The sequence below is a fragment of the Palaemon carinicauda genome, chromosome 2 (genome assembly GCF_036898095.1).
Source record: "Palaemon carinicauda isolate YSFRI2023 chromosome 2, ASM3689809v2, whole genome shotgun sequence".
NCBI classification, from domain to species: Eukaryota; Metazoa; Arthropoda; class Malacostraca; order Decapoda; family Palaemonidae; genus Palaemon; species Palaemon carinicauda.
This window is the reverse complement of record NC_090726.1, coordinates 194768959-194777224: the sequence shown is the minus strand read 5'-3', so window position 1 is coordinate 194777224 and position 8266 is coordinate 194768959. Positions and strand designations below refer to the sequence as shown.

The window sequence follows — 8266 nt, the reverse complement described above, 5'->3', positions numbered from 1 at the left end:
TTAATTAAATCATTAGAATAATTATTGTTGTTAGAATTCAAATGAAAATTATTAATATTATTATTGTTATTAAAATTTATTGGTAAATCATTAGTATTAAAATTATTATTATTATTATTATTATTATTATTATTATTATTATTATTATTGTTAAATCATTAGAATTAGAATTATTGTTATTATTATTATTATTATTATTATTATCATTATTATTATTGTTATCATTATCATTATTATTATTATTATTATTATTATTATTATTATATCATCCCTGTACCACATTCCGATTGCCCGGTTAATTAACTCTGTCTCTGGAGCCGAAGTTCTGCCGTGGGCCGAGTCTCGGGGAATTATCTTCGCCCAAAGTATCCGGCACAAGTTTGGGAGAGTTGGTCTCCTGCCGTATTCCGCCTGCAGTGCTTTCAGAACTGCTTTTGTTTGTGCTGTTGCTTGTTTCTTATATATATATATATATATATATATATATATATATATATATATATATATATATATATATATATATATATATATTTATATATATATATATATATATATATATATATATATATATATATATATATATATTTGTAGATTAATGATGATGTAGTAATGGCTTGGTTTTATTTAGTGTCCTTTTCAAAAGTTTTGTAGAAACTTGATATAATTAGGGTTGATTTACTGTCCACTTTCCCCTTTGCCTAGAAGAACACCGAATAGTCTGGCCTATGCTTTACATACTCTCCTCTGTCTTCATATACCTGAAAACACTGAGACTATCCAGTAATTCTTCTTCACTCAAGGGATAAACTACTGCACTGTAATTATTCAGTAGCCACTTTCCACTTGGCAAGTAGAAGAGGCTCTTTAACTATGGTAAGCAGCTCTTCTAAGAGGACACTCCAATATCAAACCATTGTTCTGTAGTCTTGGGTAGTGCCGTATCCTCTGTACCATGGTCTTCCACTGTCTTGGGTTAGAGTTCTCTTACTTGAGGGTACACTAGGGCACACTATTCTATTCTATTTCCCTTCCTCTGATTTTGTAAATGTTTTTTATAGTTTATATAGGAGATATTTATTTTGATGTTACTCTTCTTAAGAAATTTAACTTTTTTTGTTTCCTTTCCTCACTGGGCTATTTTCCTTGTTGGAGTCCCTGGGCTTATATCATTCTGCTTCTCCAACTAGGTTTGTAGCTTAGCAAGTAATAATAATAATAATTTGTAGAAGCCTGATAGAATTTTAGAGTATAGGTAACGATTGCATTTTAGGGTATGGTACAAATTATTAGTACCTTAGTTAAAGTGTACAAACAGCACAAAGTTAAACACTAAATGACCACATAGTGAATTCAAGAAATTACAGAGCATATGACTTGAAATTGAAAAGACTAGTAGAAAATATTGATAATGAGAAAATTATTTTCTAGTTGCTGGTTAACTGTACCCATTAGGTACCTTTTCAATTTACATTACCCATTTTACCATTTGGGAGACGATGTAACTTAAGTCTGTTCGGTTATGTTTTGCTAGGCGTGTATTTGTATTATGTGTGTGTGTGTGTGTGTGTGTGAGATTCGTATAACTCAAAAACTATTTGACCGAATCTCTTGAAATTTGGTGGGATGATCAGCCATGATTCGAGGATAATTTTGTTAGATTTTGGGAGTGATTGGGTCAAACGTCATGGCTAAGGTCACTGAAAGGTAAAAAACGTATTTATTGCAAATTGTGGTTAGTTTTTATCTAATTTGGATGAAACTGGTGCCCAAATTTGCATAATTCAATTGCCCATGTCATGATAGGCGGAGGTATGCACTCTATCGAGTGGCCGTTCCAGTTATTATTATTATTTTTTTCATTCTCCTTCAAATTATTATTATTATTATTATTATTATTATTATTATTACAATCTAAGCTATAGTCCTAGTTGTAAAAGCAGGATGTTGTATGCCCAAGGGTTACAGCAGGGAAAAATACCCCAGTGAAGAAAGGAAATAAGTAAACAGAATATCATGCCGGAGTGTACCTCAAATGTGTGGAGTAGAAATGTCAAGTTTAAAACGACTAAAGGGGGAAATATATATCCTATTAATATTCCTAGCAGCACCTACTGTTTTTCTTTCTACGTTTGGCCCGGTAAGGATTTTGTTTCACGCACGCTCATACAATGTAATTCTACAACTTTTTCTTATCTCTCGCTCTCTCCCACACTATTAGAACAACCTGTTTAAGCTTACCATAGCATGTTTTACCTTTCTTTTGTGACATTCTTGCTCGCAACTGCTTGTATATAAGCACGTTATCTATTGAATAAACTCAACATGCATTCACATCGCCTCTCCGTCAGCACCTAAACAACCACCTTGCACAGATCATTCAGTGTCAGCGTACGGCAAATTTTCTACCATTTTGAGTAAATCTCACGTACGTTTGCTTCTTCTCTTTATCTGATCTAACCCTGAAGATAAGGCACGACTTGGCAAAGGTGCCGAGTTCACACGTCACGTATTCTGTGCCGTTTTCCGTTTCCTTTGTGGAGGGATTGGAAGCGATTTCGATAATGAAGAGCACCTTATCAGTTTCATTTTTTTGTTAGTCCTGTTGGTTTCAGTCCTTTTAATGTTGATTTTATATTTATTTAATATTCCTAGTTGACCTTTGGCATAAGAATATATATATATATATATATATATATATATATATATATATATATATATATATATGTGTGTGTGTGTGTGTGTGTATATATAAATAAACTTTCAACTGGGCTCCACAGGGGACTAGAAGAGTCGGAAGACCTAGACCTAAATGGCTGAGGACTATGAAGTGTGGAGAACGAGATGACGAATGGAGAAGTGTTGATTTAATAGCTCAAGATATAAACGAAGGGTGAAATCTAACTGAGGCCCTTTGCGTCAATAGGCGTAGGAGGAGATGATGATATGTATATATATATATATATATATATATATATATATATATATATATATATATATATATATATGTATATATGTATATATAAATAAACTTTCAACTGAGCTCCACAGGGGTCTAGAAGAGTCGGAAGACCCAGACCTACATGACTGAGGACTATGAAATGTGAAGAACGAGATGACGAGTAGAGAAGTAATTATTTAATAGCTCAAGATATAGACGAAGGGTGAAATCTAACTGAGGCCCTTTGCGTCAATAGGCGTAGGAAGAGATGATATATATATATATATAAATATATATATATATATATATATATATATAGAGAGAGAGAGAGAGAGAGAGAGAGAGAGAGAGAGAGAGAGAGAGAGAGAGAGAGAGAGAGAGAGAGAGAGAGAGAGAGAATTGATCGAATCAGATGCGCCATAAACTCCCTCATACTAATGGCAACGACCCAATTGGAGTAATAATTTCGAAATTATTACCGTCTGTAATTTTCTCCCTCTCATCTTGCGGTAAATTTATAGCCTTTTTGTGGGTTTCGTATGTGTAGTTACGGAAACTATATAATTATTTAATTTTTATTTATCTTTTTACGTTTTTTTTTTGTCTTGGGGTTTGAATTTTTTAATTTAAAAAAAAAATATCTTTTCTCCTTTTTACGGGTCTTGGGATAATGCCGACAGTGTACCTCTTGCATTCAAATGTGCTCATTTACCCAATGGGTCTTTTTTTAAATTACTATTTAATTTTTAATTTTTCTTAATTTTTTTTGTCATTGGGGTTCAATTTTTACTTTTATATGTTTTTGTCTTGTGATAATGCCGACAGTGCACCTCGTGCAATGAAATGTGCTCCTTTACCAATGAGTTTTTGCAACGTCCCCCTCACTGCACCCATTTTTTAGGCCTCTACTTAATCCCGTTTCCGTTTCCTTTCTTCCTAGGTGCTTAATGGCCTCCCTGGTCCTAGCGTCAGGCCTTATCCTAAATCCTTGGGATGACCATATGATCATTGTTCTCTACTTCGACTATGTTTTAACCTTTAAAGGTTTAAGGTTTAAAGGGAGCTCATGAATGGCAGGGGCAAGGGACAATAACATTGCCCTATCGAGTAGAACAATGCCATAGACACTGACCATTTATACATGTGATCAGCGCCCAAAACCCCTCTCCACTCAAGATATAACTCAGGGTTGTATTCGCCGATGTGGTAACGTCCCTTTGGTCGCTGCAACCTCACTATCCTTTTGAGCTAATGATGGGTGGTTTAGGGGAACCTAAAGGTCTATCTGCTAAGTCATGAGCAGCCATTGCCTGTCCCTTCTTGGTCCTAGCTTGGGTGGCGAGGGGGCTTGGGCGCTGATCATATGTGTATATGGTCAGTCTCTAGGACATTGTCCTGCTCGATAGGGCAATGTCACTGTCCTTTGCCCCTGCCATTCATGAGGGGTCTTTAAACCTTTAAACCTTCCTGCCGCCTCTATTTGCATCCCTGATTGTTCCTCAATGTGGCGCACCCATTATTTTTTTTTTTATCTACAATTTTTTTTTCTATTCAAAGCTTCATGTGCTTCGTATGTGCAGCAGTCGTTGTTTTACTGCCGTGAGTCATATGGCATTGTACACAATATTTTGGCAAATTTAAAACCTAAATATTCTGATTTTGGCATATATATATATATATATATATATGTATATATATATATATATATATATATATATATATATATATATATATATATAAATGCTTCATTTTTTATTTTGGCAAATATAGGTAAAAACTATTTTTTTTATTTTGCCAATTACATATAAAAAACATTTTAATTTTGACATTTGGCAAATATGTATAAACACTGTATTTTATAATTTGGCAAATATATATAAAACTGTTTTTGATTTTGTCATATATATATATATATATATCTATATATATATATATATATATATATATATATATATATATTATATATGTGTGTGTGTGTGTGTGTGTGTGTGTGTGTGTGTATAAACTACTTTTTCTAATTTTGACCAACATACATAAAACCATTTTTTGATTTTGGCAAATATGTATAAACAAACTACATTCTTTCCCCATTTCCTTTTTATGGAACTCATTCTGCAATATAAATTGCACTTCGTGGGCAGGAGCGCAGTTGGCTGCTTCTTCTTCTTCTCTTTCTTTTTTTTCTCTTTTTTTTTGACGAAGTTAAAATGGAGCCAATTTATTTCTTGAAGCCGTAAATTCATGATAATCATCTCTATCATTTTAACTCAGTGTTGTTTATAGGAATTCTTTTTTTAAAGCGAGAAGTTCATAATTTTTTATTTGCCTTGTATTTTCGAAGGGGAAATTCTGATCCAGATGTTACCTGGTCAACTTTCAGGTAATTGAGTGATATACATTTAATGAGACTTATTATTATTATTATTATTATTATTATTATTATTATTATTATTAATATTATTATTATTATTATTACTTGCTAAGCTACAACCTTAGTTGGAGAAGCAAGATGCTATAAGCCTGAGGTCTCCAACAGGGAAAATAGCCCAGTGAGGAAAGGACATTAGGAAAAATAAAATATTTTAAGAATAGTAACAACATTAAAGTAAATATATCCTATAGAAACTGTAACAAAACACGAGGAAAAGAAATAAGAAGAGTGTGCCAGAGTGTACCCTCAAGCAAGAGAACTCTAACCCAAGACAGTGGAAGACCATAATAAAGAGTCTATGGCACTTCCCAAGACTATAGAACAATGGGTTAATTTTGGAGTGTCCTTCTCCTAGAAGAGATGCTTATCATAGCTAAAGAGGAACACTGTAAGCAATAGCATCTTTTATATGAAAGGTCAAGTCGTGAATGTGATTGGACGCAGTCTGATTTGGCACTGTTTTAAATCTTTCGGAAATAAGAAAATGGAGAAAAACCTATAAACTATTTTATTCTTCGCTAAATTACTCTGATTCCGTCTTCAATTTCATCATCGTAACTTTCCAGCAAGGACGAAAACTAGTTACGTATTAGTTGAGAAATTCCTCTTCCCTCTTCTGTAACTAAACGAAGTTATAAAGTTTCAACTTTTTTTTTTTTTTTTGAAGGTCGTTTGGGTGAACTTTTGAATCTATTTATGACATTTTGATTGACTTGAATTGTTTTGTAAACAGCTAGATTTGTAAATATTGAGAGGCGAGAAACCTTGAAATATCTTTAGGAAGGTGAGAATAGAATATAACAGATATTGAAAGATGAATGCCAGGAAAGAGAGAAAGAGGATGTCAAGTCTTTTAACTGTGGAGAGAGAGAGAGAGAGAGAGAGAGAGAGAGAGAGAGAGAGAGAGAGAGAGAGAGAGAGAGAGAGAGAGAGAGAGTACTTAACATTTATTTACTGTCAAATTGAATTACTGAGCTGACCAACCAGGGTCACCAGCTAACCAATCAGGATCACCATCTGACTTACCAGAAGCACCAGCTGATTAGCCAGGAATACCAGCTAACGTACTAGAAGCACCAGCTGATCAGCCGGGAACACCAGCTAACGTACTAGAAGCCCTAGTTGAGCAGCCTGAACCACCAGCTGATTAGCTAGGAACACCAGCTGACCAGCCAAGAACACCATAGCTTATATAATCTGGAATTAAATTATAGAACACTGTGATTTCCTATTGCTGATAAAGACGCTGATGTTGAAAATATCTTGTTCACGTGGAAGCAAAGAAGCCGTAGAGTAACATCATCATTGAGTAATACGAAGTATTACAAGTAGCCCAACCTTGGGACGGTAAACGATGACGGTAAACGATGTCACTTGAATTTATTCTTTCTGAATGGATCCATAGATTGTCCTTGTGGTTGTATAGGGCTCAAGGGTAATTGGAACTGGTTAGGGCAAACTGTGGAGTACTCGGTAGAAGTTACTTGAATTAGGAAAGATGTCCTTCAATATAAATTTGTTCTTGTATTACTTTTGAAAGTTTTAACTGTACATGGCAAGGCGAAGACATTTCCATCAAAATGTATTTTTTTATTTGCAAAGCCTTTCGATATCGTATATCGTATTTCGTAAATTTATCTCTTTGATGATTTGAATAAGTGTTAAATAGATTAATGTTATCTGGAAACTCAGGTAGCCTAAGTGCCTCATTAGTGCGTTTACCCAATGGAAGTTACTTTTGCCCAATGAAAGTTGTTACTTTTACTCAATGAAAGGTACATTTACCTAATCAAATTTGTTTATTTTACCCAATGAAAATTGTTACTTTCACCCAATGAACGTTGTTAATTTTACCCAATGAAAGTTGTTGATTTTAGTCAATGAAATTGTTAAATTTACCATATGAAAATTTGTTACTTTTACGTAATGAAAAGTTGTTACTTTTACCCAATGAAAGTTGTTACTTGTACCCAATGAAAAAATGTTACTTTTACCCAATGAAAGTTATTACTTGTACCCAATGAAAAGTTGTTAGTTTTACCCAATAAAAAGTTGTTACTTCTACCCGATGAAAGTAGTTACTTTTACCCAAATGAAAGTTACTTTTACCCAATGAAAGTTACTTTTACCCCAATGAAAGTTACTTTTACCCAAATGAAAGTTACTTTTACCCAAATGAAAGTAACTTTTACCCAATGAAAGTTACTTTTACCCAAATGAAAGTTACTTTTACCCAAATGAAAGTTACTTTTACCCAAATGAAAGTTAATTTCATTGACTGGGATAACCATGTCAGTTGACTCGAAGAAAAAAGAATCATCCAATGCATTGGTCAACCGTATTTCACTATATAAATAGGATACTTCAATTCAATTAATCATTTAAAAAATTTTTTTTAGGCAAGATGACCTTTTGAACAGGATAATCGAAAACGATTTCTAGTTTGAAAGGATATGTGGACAGGATATGTAGGATTAAAGGATATATTAAGTCTTTTCATGTGTTTATAACATTTCATGAAATCTGAGCAGTTCATAGATGCATCCCGGTTCAACATCGTGATATTTTAATGGAATAATTTTGTTTCAAACAATTGTTATTATTATTATTATTATTATTATTATTATTATTATTGTTGTTGTTGTTGTTGTTGTTGTTGTTACTGTTGAGTATCATGATAGTATCATTGGATGAAACTACGCGTTTTGTTTAACACATTTCATGTATTGTACGCATCTACGCTATATCGATTTTGTACACAAATCAAAGACAATCCTTGATGAAATCTACATAATTATGTAATCAAGAGTTCATCTTTTCAAACACTAGTTACATTTCATTATCAAACCGTTTCATTCATCTACGGTTGAGACAAAACAGATTTTAGAATTGAAATG

The 8266-nt window shown here is 33.1% G+C and overlaps 1 protein-coding gene across 2 annotated transcripts in view; it reads left to right on the top strand.

Moving 5' to 3' along the window:
* Cdc14 (cell division cycle protein 14) overlaps positions 1-8266 on the top strand; it is a 283378-nt gene that overhangs the window by 216211 nt on the left and 58901 nt on the right. The window lies entirely within an intron of this gene.